Source organism: Rhipicephalus microplus, unplaced genomic scaffold, assembly GCF_043290135.1.
Source record: "Rhipicephalus microplus isolate Deutch F79 unplaced genomic scaffold, USDA_Rmic scaffold_45, whole genome shotgun sequence".
Lineage (NCBI taxonomy): Eukaryota > Metazoa > Arthropoda > Arachnida > Ixodida > Ixodidae > Rhipicephalus > Rhipicephalus microplus.
In genome coordinates this window covers 3,082,447-3,095,594 of record NW_027464618.1, presented here as the reverse complement: position 1 = coordinate 3,095,594, position 13,148 = coordinate 3,082,447, and the positions used below count along the sequence as shown (strand labels likewise).

The window sequence follows — 13,148 nt, the reverse complement described above, 5'->3', positions numbered from 1 at the left end:
TTCGGCTCTTGACGGAAATGTTGGAGGTTCGAGCCCTCGCGGGAGCGTTGTCTAGCTTCTCTTTTCTTTGCATCGTTAGCTTTGATGGAATGTTCTGACGCTGGCGAGAGTACAGCACGACTGCCTCCGCGGCGCAATTGGCTAACGAGTTCGGCTCTTGACGGAAATGTTCGATGTTCGAGCCCTCCCGGGGGCTTTGTCTAGCTTCTTTTTTCTTTGCACTGTTAGCTTTGATGGAATGTTCTGACGGTGGTGAGAGTACAGCACGACTGCCTCCGTGGCGCAATTGGCTAGCGTGTTCGGCTGTTAACCGAAAGGTTGGAGGTTCGAGCCTTTACAGGGGCGAGGAGTCGTTTTTTTTTCTTTGCGCTGACACCTTTGCAGAAATGTTTTGACGGTGGTCTGAGAGCAGCACGACTGCCTCCGTGGCACAATTGGCTAGCGTGTTCGGCTGTTAACCGAAAGCTCGGAGGTTCGAGCCCTCCCGGGGGCGTTGTGTCGCTTTTTTTTCTTTGCGCTGATAGCTTTGGAGAAATGTTCTGACGGTGGCAAGAGACCAGCACGACTGCCTCCGTTGCGCAATTGGCTAGCGCGTTCGGCTGTTAACCGAAAGGTTGGAGGTTCGAGCCCTCCCGGGGGCGCTGTAGCGGTCTCTTTTCTTTGCGTTGATAGCTTTGGAGGAATGTTCTGACGGTCGTGAGAGCGCAGCATGACTGCCTCCGCGGTGCAATCGGCCAACGAGTTCGGCTCTTAACCAAAAGTTTGGAGGTTCAAGTCCTCCCTGGGGTGGTGTGTGTTGCTTTTTTTCTTTGCGCTCATAGCTTTGGAGGAATCTTTTGACGATCGTGAGAGTACAGCACGCCTGCCTCCGCTTCGCAATCGGCTAAGGAGTTCGGCTCTTAAGCGAAAAGTTGGAGGTTCAAGTCCTCCCGGGGGCGGTGTGTGTCGCTTTTTTTTCTTTGTACTGATGGCTTTGGAGGAATGTTCTGACGGTCGTTAGAGTGCAGCACGACTGCCTCCGCAGCGCAATCGGCTAACGAGTTCGGCTCTTAACCGAAAGGTTGGAGGTTCGACCCTCCCGGGGGCGGTTTGTCGCATTTTTTCTTTGCGCTGATAGCTTTGGAGGAATGTTCTGACGTTCGTGAGAGTGCATCACTACCGCCTTCGTTGCGCAATCGGCTTGCGCGATCGGCTGTTAACCGGAAGGTTGGAGGTTCGAGCCCTCCCGGGAGCGTTGTCTAGCTTCTTTTTTGTTTGCACTGTTAGCTTTGATGGAATGTTCTGACGCTGGTGAGAGTACAGCACGACTGCCTCCGCGGCGCAATTGGCTAACGAGTTCGGCTCTTGACGGAAATGTTCGAGGTTCGAGCCCTCCCGGGGGCGTTGTCTAGCTTCTTTTTTCTTTGCACTGTTAGCTTTGATGAAATGTTCTGACGGTGGTGAGAGTACAGCACGACTGCCTTCGTGGCGCAATTGGCTAACGACTTCGGCTGTTAACCGAAAGGTTGGAGGTTCGAGCCCTCCCGGGGGCGTTGTCTAGCTTCTTTTTTCTTTGCACTGTTAGCTTTGGAGAAATGTTCTGACGGTGGTGAGAGAGCAGCACGACTGCCTCCGTGGCGCAATTGGCTAGCGTGTTCGGCTGTTAACCGAAAGGTTGGAGGTTCGAGCCTTCCCAGGCGCGAGGAGTCGTTTTCTTTTCTTTGCGCTGATAGCTTTGGAGAAATGTTCTGACGGTGGTGAGAGTACAGAACGACTGCCTTCGTGGCGCAATTGGCTAACGAGTTCGGCTGTTAACCGAAAGGTTGGAAGTTCGAGCCCTCCCGGGGGCGTTGTCTAGCTTCTTTTTTCTTTGCACTGTTAGCTTTGATGGAATGTTCTGACGCTGGTGAGAGAGCAGCACGACTGCCTCCGTGGCGCAATTGGCTAGCGTGTTCGGCTGTTAACCGAAACGTTGGAGGTTCGAGCCCTCCCGGGGGCGAGGAGTCGTTTTTTTGTTTGCGCTGACAGCTTTGGAGAAATCTTCTGACGGTGGTGAGAGAGCAGCACGACTGCCTCCGTGGCGCAATTGGCTAGCGCGTTCGGCTGTTAACCGAAAGGTTGGAGGTTCGAGCCTTCCCGGGGGCGAGGTGTCGGTTTTTTTCTTTGCGCTGACACCTTTGCAGAAAAGTTTTGACGGTGGTCAGAGAGCAGCACGACTGCCTCCGTGGCGCAATTGGCTAGCGCGTTCGGCTGTTAACCGAAAGGTCGGAGGTTCGAGCCCTCCCGGGGGCGCTGTAGCGGTCTCTTTTCTTTGCGTTGATAGCTTTGGAGGAATGTTCTGACGGTCGTGAGAGTGCAGCATGACTGCCTCCGCGGTGCAATCGGCTAACGATTTCGGCTCTTAACCAAAAGTTTGGAGGTTCAAGTCCTCCCGGGGGCGGTGTGTGTCGCTTTTTTTTCTTTGCCCTGATGGCTTTGGAGGAATGTTCTGACGGTCGTTAGAGTGCAGCACGACTGCCTCCGCAGCGCGATCGGCTAACGAGTTCGGCTCTTAACCGAAAGGTTGGAGGTTCGACCCTCCCGGGGGCGGTGTGTCGCATTTTTTCTTTGCGCTGATAGCTTTGGAGGAATGTTCTGACTGCCGTGAGAGTGCAGCACGACTGCCTCCGCGGCGCAATCGGCTAACGAGTTCGGATCTTAACCAAAAGGTTGGGGGTCGGAGCCCTCCCGGGGGCGGTGGGTCGCATTTTTTCTTTGCGCTGATAGCTTTGGAGGAATGTTCTGACGTTCGTGAGAGTGCAGCACGACTGCCTTCGTTGCGCAATCGGCTTGCGCGATCGGCTGTTAACCGGAAGGTTGGAGGTTCGAGCCCTCCCGGGGGCGTTGTCTAGCTTCTTATTTCTTTGCATTGTTAGCTTTGATGGAATGTTCTGACGGTGGTGAGAGTACAGAACGACTGCCTCCGCGGCGTAATTGGCTAACGAGTTCGGCTGTTAACCGAAAGGTTGGAGGTTCGAGCCCTCCCGGGGGCGTTGTCTAGCTTCTTTTTTCTTTGCACTGTTAGCTTTGACGGAATGTTCTGACGCTGGTGAGAGTACAGCACGACTGTCTCCGCGGCGTAATTGGCTAACGAGTTCGGCTCTTGACGAAAATGTTGGAGGTTCGAGCCCTCCCGGGGGCGTTGTCTAGCTTCTTTTTTCTTTGCACTGTTAGCTTTTATGGAATTTTCTGACGGTGGTGAGAGTACAGCACGACTGCCTTCGTGGCGCAATTGGCTAACGAGTTCGGCTGTTAACCGAAAGGTTGGAGGTTCGAGCCATCCCAGGGGCGTTGTCTAGCTTCTTTTTTCTTTGCACTGTTAGCTTTGATGGAATGTTCTGACGCTGGTGAGAGAGCAGCACGACTGCCTCCGTGGCGCAATTGGCTAGCGTGTTCGGCTGTTAACCGAAAGGTTGGAGGTTCGAGCCCACCCGGGGGCGAGGAGTCGTTTTTTTGTTTGCGCTGACAGCTTTGGAGAAATCTTCTGACGGTGGTGAGAGAGCAGCACGACTTCCTCCGTGGCGCGATTGGCTAGCGCGTTCGGCTGTTAACCGAAAGTTTGGAGGTTCGAGCCCTCCCGGGGGCGAGGTGTCGCTTTTTTTCTTTGCGCTGACACCTTTGCAGAAAAATTTTGACGGTGGTCAGAGAGCAGCACGACTGCCTCCGTGGAGCAATTGGCTAGCGCGTTTGGCTGTTAACCGAAGGGTCGGAGGTTCGAGCCCTCCCGGGGGCGTTGTGTCACTTTTTTTTCTTTGCGCTGATAGCTTTGGAGAAATGTTCTGACGGTGGCAAGAGAGCAGCACGACTTCCTCCGTGGCGCAATTGGCTAGCGCGTTCGGCTGTTAACCGAAAGGTTGGAGGTTCGAGCCCTCCCGGGGGCGCTGTAGCGGTCTCTTTTCTTTGCGTTGATAGCTTTGGAGGAATGTTCTGACGGTCGTGAGAGTGCAGCATGACTGCCTCCCCGGTGCAATCGGCTAACGAGTTCGGCTCTTAACCGAAAGTTTGGAGGTTCAAGTCCTCCCGGGGGTGGTGTGTGTTGCTTTTTTTTCTTTGCGCTCATAGCTTTGGAGGAATCTTTTGACGGTCGTGAGAGTACAGCACGCCTGCCTCCGCGTCGCAATCGGCTAAGGAGTTCAGCTCTTAAGCGAAAGGTTGGAGGTTCAAGTCCTCCCGGGGGCGGTGTGTGTCGCTTTTTTTTCTTTGCCCTGATGGCTTTGGAGGAATGTTCTGACGGTCGTTAGAGTGCAGCACGACTGCCTCCGCAGCGCAATCGGCTAACGAGTTCGGCTCTTAACCGAAAGGTTTGAGGTTCGACCCTCCCGGGGGCGGTGTGTCGCATTTTTTCTTTGCACTGATAGCTTTGGAGGAATGTTCTGACTGCCGTGAGAGTGCAGCACGGCTGCCTCCGCGGCACAATCGGCTAACGAGTTCGGCTCTTAACCAAAAGGTTGGGGGTCGGAGCCCTCCCGGGGGCGGTGTGTCGCATTTTTTCTTTGCGCTGATAGCTTTGGAGGAATGTTCTGACGTTCGTGAGAGTTCAGCACGACTGCCTTCGTTGCGCAATCGGCTTGCGCGATCGGCTGTTAACCGGAAGGTTGGAGGTTCGAGCCCTCCCGGGGGCGTTGTCTAGCTTCTTTTTTCTTTGCACTGTTAGCTTTGATGGAATGTTCTGACGGTGGTGAGAGTACAGCACGACTGCCTTCGTGGCGCAATTGGCTGACGAGTTCGGCTGTTAACCGAAAGGTTGGAGGTTCGAGCCCTCCCGGGGCCGTTGTCTAGCTTCTTTTTTCTTTGCACTGTTAGCTTTGATGAAATGTTCTGACGCTGGTGAGAGCACAGCACGACTGCCTCCGCAGCGCAATTGGCTAACGAGTTCGACTCTTGACCGAAATGTTGGAGGTTCGAGCCCTCCCGGGGGCGTTGTCTAGCTTCTTTTTTCTTTGCGCTGATAGCTTTGGAGAAATGTTCTGACGGTGGTGAAAGTACAGAACGACTGCCTTCGCGGCGTAATTGGCTAACTAGTTCGGCTGTTAACCGAAAGGTTGGAGGTTCGAGCCCTCCCGGGGGCGTTGTCTAGCTTCTTTTTTCTTTGCACTGTTAGCTTTGATGGAATGTTCTGACGCTGGTGAGAGAGCAGCACGACTGCCTCCGTGGCGCAATTGGCTAGCGTGTTCGGCTGTTAACCGAAAGGTTGGAGGTTCGAGCCCTCCCGGGGACGAGGAGTCGTTTTTTTGTTTGCGCTGACAGCTTTGGAGAAATCTTCTGACGGTGGTGAGAGAGCAGCACGACTGTCTCCGTGGCGCAATTGGCTAGCGCGTTCGGCTGTTAACCGAAAGGTTGGAGGTTCGAGCCCTCCCGGGGGCGAGGTGTCGCTTTTTTTCTTTGCGCTGACACCTTTGCAGAAAAGTTTTGAAGGTGGCCAGAGAGCAGCACGACTGCCTCCGTGGCGCAATTGGCTAGCGCATTCGGCTGTTAACCGGGAGGTCGGAGGTTCGAGCCCTCCCGGGGGCGTTGTGTCGCTTTTTTTTTCTTTGCGCTGATAGCTTTGGAGAAATGTTCTGACGGTGGCAAGAGAGCAGCACGACTGCCTCCGTGGCGCAATTGGCTAGCGCGTTCGGCTGTTAACCGAAAGGTTGGAGGTTCGAGCCCTCCCGGGGCGCTGTAGCGGTCTCTTTTCTTTGCGTTGATAGCTTTGGAGGAATGTTCTGACGGTCGTGAGAGTGCAGCGTGACTGCCTCCGCGGTGCAATCGGCTAACGAGTTCGGCTCTTAACCGAAAGTTTGGAGGTTCAAGTCCTCCCGGGGGTGGTGTGTGTTGCTTTTTTTTCTTTGCGCTCATAGCTTTGGAGGAATCTTTTGACGGTCGTGAGAGTACAGCACGCCTGCCTCCGCGTCGCAATCGGCTAAGGAGTTCAGCTCTTAAGCGAAAGGTTGGAGCTTCAAGTCCTCCCTGGGGCGTTGTCTCGCTTCTTTTTTCTTTGCGCTGATAGCTTTGATGGAATGTTCTGACTATCGTGAGAGTGCAGCACGACTGCCTCCGCGGCGCAATCGGCTAACGAGTTCGGCTCTTAACCGAAAGGTTGGGGGTTGGAGCCCTCCCGGGGGCGGTGTGTCGCATTTTTTCTTTGCGCTGATACCTTTGGAGGAATGTTCTGACGATCGTGAGAGTGCAGCACGACTGCCTTCGTTGCGCAATTGGCTTGCGCGATCGGCTGCTAACCGGAAGGTTGGAGGTTCGAGCCCTCCCATGGGCGTTGTCTAGCTTCTTTTTTCTTTGCACTGTTAGCTTTGATGGAATGTTCTGACGGTGGTGAGAGGGCAGCACGACTGCCTATGTGGCGTAATTGGCGAGCGAGTTCGGCATTTAACCGAAAGGTTGGAGGTTCGAGCCCTCCCGGCGGCGAGGAGTCATTTTTTTTTCTTTGCGCTGACAGCTTTGGAGAATTGTTCTGACGGTGGTGAGAGAGCAGCACGACTGCCTCCGTGGTGCAATTGGCTAGCGCTTTCAGCTGTTTACCGAAAGGTTGGAGGTTCGAGCCCTCCCGGAGCGGTGTGTCACTTTTTTTCTTTGCGCTGATAGCTTTGAAGAAATGTTCTGATGGTGATGAGAGTACAGCTCGACTGCCTCCGGTGCGCATTTGGCTTACGCGAACGGCTGTTAACGGAAAGGTTCGAGGTACGAGCCCTCCCGGGGACGTTGTCTTGCTTCTTTTTTCTTTGCGCTGATAGCTTTGATGGATTGTTCTGATGGTGGTGAGAGAGCAGTACGATTGCCTCCGTGGCGCAATCGGCTAGCGCATTCGGCTGTCAACCGAAAGGTGGAGGTTAGAGCCCTCCCGGTGGCGGTGTGCCGCTATTTTTTTTCTTTCCGCTGATAGCATTGAAAAAAAGTTCTGACGGTGGTAAGAGAGCAGCACGATTGCCTCCGTGGGGCAGTCGGCTAGCTCGTTGGGCTGTTAACCGAAAGGTTGGAGGTTCGAGCCCTCCCGGGGGAGGGGTGTCGCTTTTTTTTGCGCTGACAGCTTTGGAGAAATGTTCTTACGGTGCTAAGAGAGCAAAACGTCTGCCTCCGTGGCGCAATCGGCTAGCGCGTTCGGCTGTTAACCGAAAGGTTGGAGGTTCGAGCCCTCCCGGGGGCGTGGTCTCGCTTCTTTTTTCTTTGCGCTGATAGCTTTTATAGAATGTTCTGACGGTCGTGAGAGAGCAGGACGATTGCCTCCGTGGCGCAATCAGCTAGCGCATTCGGCTGTTAACCGAAAGGTTGGAGGTTCGAGCCCTCCCGGGGGCGAGGAGTCGTTTTTTTTTCTTTGCGCTGACAGCTTTGGAGAAATGTTCTGACGGTGGTGAGAGAGCAGCACGACTGCCTCCGTGGCGCAATATGCTGGCGCGTTCGGCTGTTAACCGAAAGGTAGGAGGTTCGAGCCCTCCCGGGGGCGAGGTGTCACTTTTTTCTTTGCGCTGACAGCTTTGGAGAAATGTTCGGACGGTGGTGAGAGAGCAGCACGACTGCCTCCGTGGCGCAAATGGCTAGCGCGTTCGGCTGTTAACCGAAAGGTTCGAGGTTCGAGCCCTCCCGGGGGTCGCTGTAGCGGTCTCTTTTTTTTGCACTGTTAGCTTTGATGGAATGTTCTGACGGTGGTGAGAGTACAGCACGACTGCCTTCGTGGCGCAATTGGCTAACGAGTTCGGCTATTAACCGAAAGGTTGGAGGTTCGAGCCCTCCCGGGGCCGTTGTCTAGCTTCTTTTTTCTTTGCACTGTTAGCTTTGATGGAATGTTCTGACGCTGGTGAGAGAGCAGCACGACTGCCTCCGTGGAAAATTGGCTAGCGCGTTCGGCTGTTAACCGAAAGGTTGGAGGTTCGAGCCCTCCTGGGGGCGAGGTGTCGCTTTTTTTTCTTTGCGCTGACACCTTTGCAGAAAAGTTTTGACGGTGGTCGGAGAGCAGCACGACTGCCTCCGTGGCGCAATTGGCTAACGCGTTCGGCTGTTAACCGAAAGGTCGGAGGTTCGAGCCCTCCCGGGGGCGTTGTGTCACTTTTTTTCTTTGCGCTGATAGCTTTGAAGAAATGTTCTGATGGTGATGAGAGTACAGCTCGACTGCCTCCGGTGCGCATTTGGCTTACACGAACGGCTGTTAACGGAAAGGTTCGAGGTACGAGCCCTCCCGGGGACGTTGTCTTGCTTCTTTTTTCTTTGCGCTGATAGCTTTGATGGAATGTTCTGATGGTGGTGAGAGAGCAGTACGATTGCCTCCGTGGCGCAATCGGCTAGCGCATTCGGCTGTCAACCGAAAGGTGGAGGTTAGAGCCCTCCCGGTGGCGGTGTGCCGCTATTTTTTTTTCTTTCCGCTGATAGCATTGAAAAAAAGTTCTGACGGTGGTAAGAGAGCAGCACGATTGCCTCCGTGGGGCAGTCGGCTAGCTCGTTGGGCTGTTAACCGAAAGGTTGGAGGTTCGAGCCCTCCCGGGGGAGGGGTGTCGCTTTTTTTTGCGCTGACAGCTTTGGAGAAATGTTCTTACGGTGCTAAGAGAGCAAGACGTCTGCCTCCGTGGCGCAATCGGCTAGCGCGTTCGGCTGTTAACCGAAAGGTTGGAGGTTCGAGCCCTCCCGGGGGCGTGGTCTCGCTTCTTTTTTCTTTGCGTGTATAGCTTTTATAGAATGTTCTGACGGTCGTGAGAGAGCAGGACGATTGCCTCCGTGGCGCAATCAGCTAGCGCCTTCGGCTGTTAACCGAAAGGTTGGAGGTTCGAGCCCTCCCGGGGGCGAGGAGTCGTTTTTTTTTCTTTGCGCTGACAGCTTTGGAGAAATGTTCTGACGGTGGTGAGAGAGCAGCACGACTGCCTCCGTGGCGCAATATGCTGGCGCGTTCGGCTGTTAACCGAAAGGTAGGAGGTTCGAGCCCTCCCGGGGGCGAGGTGTCACTTTTTTCTTTGCGCTGACAGCTTTGGAGAAATGTTCGGACGGTGGTGAGAGAGCAGCACGACTGCCTCCGTGGCGCAAATGGCTAGCGCGTTCGGCTGTTAACCGAAAGGTTCGAGGTTCGAGCCCTCCCGGGGGTCGCTGTAGCGGTCTCTTTTCTTTGCACTGTTAGCTTTGATGGAATGTTCTGACGGTGGTGAGAGTACAGCACGACTGCCTTCGTGGCGCAATTGGCTAACGAGTTCGGCTATTAACCGAAAGGTTGGAGGTTCGAGCCCTCCCGGGGCCGTTGTCTAGCTTCTTTTTTCTTTGCACTGTTAGCTTTGATGGAATGTTCTGACGCTGGTGAGAGAGCAGCACGACTGCCTCCGTGGCGCAATTGGCTAGCGCGTTCGGCTGTTAACCGAAAGGTTGGAGGTTCGAGCCCTCCTGGGGGCGAGGTGTCGCTTTTTTTTCTTTGCGCTGACACCTTTGCAGAAAAGTTTTGACGCTGGTCGGAGAGCAGCACGACTGCCTCCGTGGCGCAATTGGCTAACGCGTTCGGCTGTTAACCGAAAGGTCGGAGGTTCGAGCCCTCCCGGGGGCGTTGTGTCGCTTTTTTTGCTTTGCGCTGATAGCTTTGGAGAAATGTTCTCACGGTGGCAAGAGAGCAGCACGACTGCCTCCTTGGCGCAATTGGCTAGCGCGTTCGGCTGTTAACCGAAAAGTTATAGGTTCGAGCCTTCCCGGGGGCGCTGTAGCGGTCTCTTTTCTTGGCGTTGATAGCTTTGAAGGAATGTTCTGACGGTCGTGAGAGTGCAGCACGACTGCCTCCGCCGTGCAATCGGCTAACGAGTTCGGCTCTTAACCGAAAGTTTGGAGGTTCAAGTCCTCCCAGGAGGGTGTGTGTTGCTTTTTTTTCTTTGTGCTCATAGCTTCGGAGGAATCTTTTGACGGTCGTGAGAGTACAGCACGCCTGCCTCCGCGTCGCAATCGGCTAAGGAGTTCGGCTCTTAAGCGAAAGGTTGGAGGTTCAAGTCCTCCCGGGGGCGGTGTGTGTCGCTTCTTTTTCTTTGCACTGATGGCTTTGGAGGAATGTTCTGACGGTCATTAGAGTGCAGCACGACTGCCTCCGCAGCGCAATCGGCTAACGAGTTCGGCTCTTAACCGAAAGGTTGGAGGTTCCACCCTCCCGGGGGCGGTGTGTCGCATTTTTTCTTTGCGCTGATAGCTTTGGAGGAATGTTCTGACTGCCGTGAGAGTGCAGCACGACTGCCTCCGCGGCGCAATCGACTAACGAGTTCGGCTCTTAACCAAAAGGTTGGGGGTGGGAGCCCTCCCGGGGGCGGTGTGTCGCATTTTTTCTTTGCGCTGATAGCTTTGGAGGAATGTTCTGACGTTCGTGAGAGTGCAGCACGACTGCCTTCGTTGCGCAATCGGCTTGCGCGATCGGCTGTTAACCGGAAGGTTGGAGGTTCGAGCCTTCCCGGGGGCGTTGTCTAGCTTTTTTTTTCTTCGCACTGTTAGCTTTGATGGAATGTTCTGACGGTGGTGAGAGTACAGCACGACTGCCTTCGTGGCGCAATTGGCTAACGAGTTCGGCTGTTAACCGAAAGGTTGGAGGTTCGAGCCCTCCCGGGGGCGGTGTGTCGCATTTTTTCTTTGCACTGTTAGCTTTGATGGAATGTTCTGACGGCCGTGAGAGTGCAGCACGACTGCCTCCGCGGCGCAATCGGCTAACGAGTTCGGCTCTTAACCAAAAGGTTGGGGGTCGGAGCCCTCCCGGAGGCGGTGTGTCGCATTTTTTCTTTGCGCTGATAGCTTTGAAGGAATGTTCTGACGTTCGTGAGAGTGCAGCACGACTGCCTTCGTTGCGCAATCGGCTTGCGCGATCGGCTGTTAACCGGAAGGTTGGAGGTTCGAGCCCTCCCGGGGGCGTTGTCTAGCTTCTTTTTTCTTTGCACTGTTAGCTTTGATGGAATGTTCTGACGGTGAAGAGAGTACAGCACGACTGCCTTCGTGGCGCAATTGGCTAACGAGTTCGGCTGTTAACCGAAAGGTTGGAGGTTCGAGCCCTCCCGGGGGCGTTGTCTAGCTTCTTTTTTCTTTGCACTGTTAGCTTTGATGGAATGTTCTGACGCTGGTGAGAGTACAGCACGACTGCCTACGCAGCGGAATTGGCTAACGAGTTCGGCTCTTGACCGAAATGTTGGAGGTTCGAGCCCTCCCGGGGGCGTTGTCTAGCTTCTTTTTTCTTTGCGCTGATAGCTTTGGAGAAATGTTCTGACGGTGGTGAGAGTACAGAACGACTGCCTCCGCGACGTAATTGGCTAACGAGTTTGGCTGTTAACCGAAAGGTTGGAGGTTCGAGCCCTCCCGGGGGCGAGGTGTCGCTTTTTTTTCTTTGCGCTGACACCTTTGCAGAAAAGTTTTGACGCTGGTCGGAGAGCAGCACGACTGCCTCCGTGGCGCAATTGGCTAACGCGTTCGGCTGTTAACCGAAAGGTCGGAGGTTCGAGCCCTCCCGGGGGCGTTGTGTCGCTTTTTTTGCTTTGCGCTGATAGCTTTGGAGAAATGTTCTCACGGTGGCAAGAGAGCAGCACGACTGCCTCCTTGGCGCAATTGGCTAGCGCGTTCGGCTGTTAACCGAAAAGTTATAGGTTCGAGCCTTCCCGGGGGCGCTGTAGCGGTCTCTTTTCTTGGCGTTGATAGCTTTGAAGGAATGTTCTGACGGTCGTGAGAGTGCAGCACGACTGCCTCCGCCGTGCAATCGGCTAACGAGTTCGGCTCTTAACCGAAAGTTTGGAGGTTCAAGTCCTCCCAGGAGGGTGTGTGTTGCTTTTTTTTCTTTGTGCTCATAGCTTCGGAGGAATCTTTTGACGGTCGTGAGAGTACAGCACGCCTGCCTCCGCGTCGCAATCGGCTAAGGAGTTCGGCTCTTAAGCGAAAGGTTGGAGGTTCAAGTCCTCCCGGGGGCGGTGTGTGTCGCTTCTTTTTCTTTGCACTGATGGCTTTGGAGGAATGTTCTGACGGTCATTAGAGTGCAGCACGACTGCCTCCGCAGCGCAATCGGCTAACGAGTTCGGCTCTTAACCGAAAGGTTGGAGGTTCCACCCTCCCGGGGGCGGTGTGTCGCATTTTTTCTTTGCGCTGATAGCTTTGGAGGAATGTTCTGACTGCCGTGAGAGTGCAGCACGACTGCCTCCGCGGCGCAATCGACTAACGAGTTCGGCTCTTAACCAAAAGGTTGGGGGTGGGAGCCCTCCCGGGGGCGGTGTGTCGCATTTTTTCTTTGCGCTGATAGCTTTGGAGGAATGTTCTGACGTTCGTGAGAGTGCAGCACGACTGCCTTCGTTGCGCAATCGGCTTGCGCGATCGGCTGTTAACCGGAAGGTTGGAGGTTCGAGCCTTCCCGGGGGCGTTGTCTAGCTTTTTTTTTCTTCGCACTGTTAGCTTTGATGGAATGTTCTGACGGTGGTGAGAGTACAGCACGACTGCCTTCGTGGCGCAATTGGCTAACGAGTTCGGCTGTTAACCGAAAGGTTGGAGGTTCGAGCCCTCCCGGGGGCGGTGTGTCGCATTTTTTCTTTGCACTGTTAGCTTTGATGGAATGTTCTGACGGCCGTGAGAGTGCAGCACGACTGCCTCCGCGGCGCAATCGGCTAACGAGTTCGGCTCTTAACCAAAAGGTTGGGGGTCGGAGCCCTCCCGGAGGCGGTGTGTCGCATTTTTTCTTTGCGCTGATAGCTTTGAAGGAATGTTCTGACGTTCGTGAGAGTGCAGCACGACTGCCTTCGTTGCGCAATCGGCTTGCGCGATCGGCTGTTAACCGGAAGGTTGGAGGTTCGAGCCCTCCCGGGGGCGTTGTCTAGCTTCTTTTTTCTTTGCACTGTTAGCTTTGATGGAATGTTCTGACGGTGAAGAGAGTACAGCACGACTGCCTTCGTGGCGCAATTGGCTAACGAGTTCGGCTGTTAACCGAAAGGTTGGAGGTTCGAGCCCTCCCGGGGGCGTTGTCTAGCTTCTTTTTTCTTTGCACTGTTAGCTTTGATGGAATGTTCTGACGCTGGTGAGAGTACAGCACGACTGCCTACGCAGCGGAATTGGCTAACGAGTTCGGCTCTTGACCGAAATGTTGGAGGTTCGAGCCCTCCCGGGGGCGTTGTCTAGCTTCTTTTTTCTTTGCGCTGATAGCTTTTGAGAAATGTTCTGACGGTGGTGAGAGTACAGAA

The 13,148-nt window shown here is 54.6% G+C and overlaps 33 non-coding genes across 33 annotated transcripts; all 33 read left to right on the top strand.

Annotated features, from left to right (window-relative positions):
* Positions 1-419: 419 nt before the first annotated feature.
* Positions 420-493, top strand: TRNAN-GUU (transfer RNA asparagine (anticodon GUU)). Its single transcript has one exon. It is a non-coding gene; the product is annotated as a tRNA-Asn (tRNA).
* A 74-nt stretch (positions 494-567) lies between these two features.
* TRNAN-GUU (transfer RNA asparagine (anticodon GUU)) lies at positions 568-641 on the top strand. The gene has a single exon. It is a non-coding gene; the product is annotated as a tRNA-Asn (tRNA).
* An 817-nt stretch (positions 642-1,458) lies between these two features.
* Positions 1,459-1,532, top strand: TRNAN-GUU (transfer RNA asparagine (anticodon GUU)). The gene has a single exon. It is a non-coding gene; the product is annotated as a tRNA-Asn (tRNA).
* A 372-nt stretch (positions 1,533-1,904) lies between these two features.
* TRNAN-GUU (transfer RNA asparagine (anticodon GUU)) lies at positions 1,905-1,978 on the top strand. The gene has a single exon. It is a non-coding gene; the product is annotated as a tRNA-Asn (tRNA).
* A 72-nt stretch (positions 1,979-2,050) lies between these two features.
* TRNAN-GUU (transfer RNA asparagine (anticodon GUU)) lies at positions 2,051-2,124 on the top strand. Its single transcript has one exon. It is a non-coding gene; the product is annotated as a tRNA-Asn (tRNA).
* A 73-nt stretch (positions 2,125-2,197) lies between these two features.
* Positions 2,198-2,271, top strand: TRNAN-GUU (transfer RNA asparagine (anticodon GUU)). The gene has a single exon. It is a non-coding gene; the product is annotated as a tRNA-Asn (tRNA).
* A 666-nt stretch (positions 2,272-2,937) lies between these two features.
* Positions 2,938-3,011, top strand: TRNAN-GUU (transfer RNA asparagine (anticodon GUU)). The gene has a single exon. It is a non-coding gene; the product is annotated as a tRNA-Asn (tRNA).
* A 373-nt stretch (positions 3,012-3,384) lies between these two features.
* On the top strand, positions 3,385-3,458 carry TRNAN-GUU (transfer RNA asparagine (anticodon GUU)). Its single transcript has one exon. It is a non-coding gene; the product is annotated as a tRNA-Asn (tRNA).
* Positions 3,459-3,530: 72 nt separating this feature from the next.
* Positions 3,531-3,604, top strand: TRNAN-GUU (transfer RNA asparagine (anticodon GUU)). Its single transcript has one exon. It is a non-coding gene; the product is annotated as a tRNA-Asn (tRNA).
* Positions 3,605-3,677: 73 nt separating this feature from the next.
* Positions 3,678-3,751, top strand: TRNAN-GUU (transfer RNA asparagine (anticodon GUU)). Its single transcript has one exon. It is a non-coding gene; the product is annotated as a tRNA-Asn (tRNA).
* A 74-nt stretch (positions 3,752-3,825) lies between these two features.
* TRNAN-GUU (transfer RNA asparagine (anticodon GUU)) lies at positions 3,826-3,899 on the top strand. Its single transcript has one exon. It is a non-coding gene; the product is annotated as a tRNA-Asn (tRNA).
* A 1,263-nt stretch (positions 3,900-5,162) lies between these two features.
* Positions 5,163-5,236, top strand: TRNAN-GUU (transfer RNA asparagine (anticodon GUU)). Its single transcript has one exon. It is a non-coding gene; the product is annotated as a tRNA-Asn (tRNA).
* Positions 5,237-5,308: 72 nt separating this feature from the next.
* On the top strand, positions 5,309-5,382 carry TRNAN-GUU (transfer RNA asparagine (anticodon GUU)). Its single transcript has one exon. It is a non-coding gene; the product is annotated as a tRNA-Asn (tRNA).
* Positions 5,383-5,455: 73 nt separating this feature from the next.
* On the top strand, positions 5,456-5,529 carry TRNAN-GUU (transfer RNA asparagine (anticodon GUU)). Its single transcript has one exon. It is a non-coding gene; the product is annotated as a tRNA-Asn (tRNA).
* A 75-nt stretch (positions 5,530-5,604) lies between these two features.
* Positions 5,605-5,679, top strand: TRNAN-GUU (transfer RNA asparagine (anticodon GUU)). The gene has a single exon. It is a non-coding gene; the product is annotated as a tRNA-Asn (tRNA).
* Positions 5,680-6,789: 1,110 nt separating this feature from the next.
* Positions 6,790-6,862, top strand: TRNAD-GUC (transfer RNA aspartic acid (anticodon GUC)). Its single transcript has one exon. It is a non-coding gene; the product is annotated as a tRNA-Asp (tRNA).
* A 220-nt stretch (positions 6,863-7,082) lies between these two features.
* TRNAN-GUU (transfer RNA asparagine (anticodon GUU)) lies at positions 7,083-7,156 on the top strand. The gene has a single exon. It is a non-coding gene; the product is annotated as a tRNA-Asn (tRNA).
* A 75-nt stretch (positions 7,157-7,231) lies between these two features.
* TRNAN-GUU (transfer RNA asparagine (anticodon GUU)) lies at positions 7,232-7,305 on the top strand. Its single transcript has one exon. It is a non-coding gene; the product is annotated as a tRNA-Asn (tRNA).
* Positions 7,306-7,379: 74 nt separating this feature from the next.
* TRNAN-GUU (transfer RNA asparagine (anticodon GUU)) lies at positions 7,380-7,453 on the top strand. Its single transcript has one exon. It is a non-coding gene; the product is annotated as a tRNA-Asn (tRNA).
* A 72-nt stretch (positions 7,454-7,525) lies between these two features.
* Positions 7,526-7,599, top strand: TRNAN-GUU (transfer RNA asparagine (anticodon GUU)). Its single transcript has one exon. It is a non-coding gene; the product is annotated as a tRNA-Asn (tRNA).
* Positions 7,600-7,970: 371 nt separating this feature from the next.
* TRNAN-GUU (transfer RNA asparagine (anticodon GUU)) lies at positions 7,971-8,044 on the top strand. Its single transcript has one exon. It is a non-coding gene; the product is annotated as a tRNA-Asn (tRNA).
* Positions 8,045-8,266: 222 nt separating this feature from the next.
* TRNAD-GUC (transfer RNA aspartic acid (anticodon GUC)) lies at positions 8,267-8,339 on the top strand. The gene has a single exon. It is a non-coding gene; the product is annotated as a tRNA-Asp (tRNA).
* Positions 8,340-8,560: 221 nt separating this feature from the next.
* On the top strand, positions 8,561-8,634 carry TRNAN-GUU (transfer RNA asparagine (anticodon GUU)). The gene has a single exon. It is a non-coding gene; the product is annotated as a tRNA-Asn (tRNA).
* A 75-nt stretch (positions 8,635-8,709) lies between these two features.
* TRNAN-GUU (transfer RNA asparagine (anticodon GUU)) lies at positions 8,710-8,783 on the top strand. Its single transcript has one exon. It is a non-coding gene; the product is annotated as a tRNA-Asn (tRNA).
* Positions 8,784-8,857: 74 nt separating this feature from the next.
* TRNAN-GUU (transfer RNA asparagine (anticodon GUU)) lies at positions 8,858-8,931 on the top strand. Its single transcript has one exon. It is a non-coding gene; the product is annotated as a tRNA-Asn (tRNA).
* Positions 8,932-9,003: 72 nt separating this feature from the next.
* On the top strand, positions 9,004-9,077 carry TRNAN-GUU (transfer RNA asparagine (anticodon GUU)). The gene has a single exon. It is a non-coding gene; the product is annotated as a tRNA-Asn (tRNA).
* A 224-nt stretch (positions 9,078-9,301) lies between these two features.
* TRNAN-GUU (transfer RNA asparagine (anticodon GUU)) lies at positions 9,302-9,375 on the top strand. The gene has a single exon. It is a non-coding gene; the product is annotated as a tRNA-Asn (tRNA).
* A 74-nt stretch (positions 9,376-9,449) lies between these two features.
* TRNAN-GUU (transfer RNA asparagine (anticodon GUU)) lies at positions 9,450-9,523 on the top strand. The gene has a single exon. It is a non-coding gene; the product is annotated as a tRNA-Asn (tRNA).
* Positions 9,524-10,486: 963 nt separating this feature from the next.
* TRNAN-GUU (transfer RNA asparagine (anticodon GUU)) lies at positions 10,487-10,560 on the top strand. Its single transcript has one exon. It is a non-coding gene; the product is annotated as a tRNA-Asn (tRNA).
* Positions 10,561-10,929: 369 nt separating this feature from the next.
* TRNAN-GUU (transfer RNA asparagine (anticodon GUU)) lies at positions 10,930-11,003 on the top strand. The gene has a single exon. It is a non-coding gene; the product is annotated as a tRNA-Asn (tRNA).
* A 372-nt stretch (positions 11,004-11,375) lies between these two features.
* Positions 11,376-11,449, top strand: TRNAN-GUU (transfer RNA asparagine (anticodon GUU)). The gene has a single exon. It is a non-coding gene; the product is annotated as a tRNA-Asn (tRNA).
* Positions 11,450-12,412: 963 nt separating this feature from the next.
* On the top strand, positions 12,413-12,486 carry TRNAN-GUU (transfer RNA asparagine (anticodon GUU)). Its single transcript has one exon. It is a non-coding gene; the product is annotated as a tRNA-Asn (tRNA).
* A 369-nt stretch (positions 12,487-12,855) lies between these two features.
* TRNAN-GUU (transfer RNA asparagine (anticodon GUU)) lies at positions 12,856-12,929 on the top strand. Its single transcript has one exon. It is a non-coding gene; the product is annotated as a tRNA-Asn (tRNA).
* The last annotated feature ends 219 nt before the right edge of the window (positions 12,930-13,148 follow it).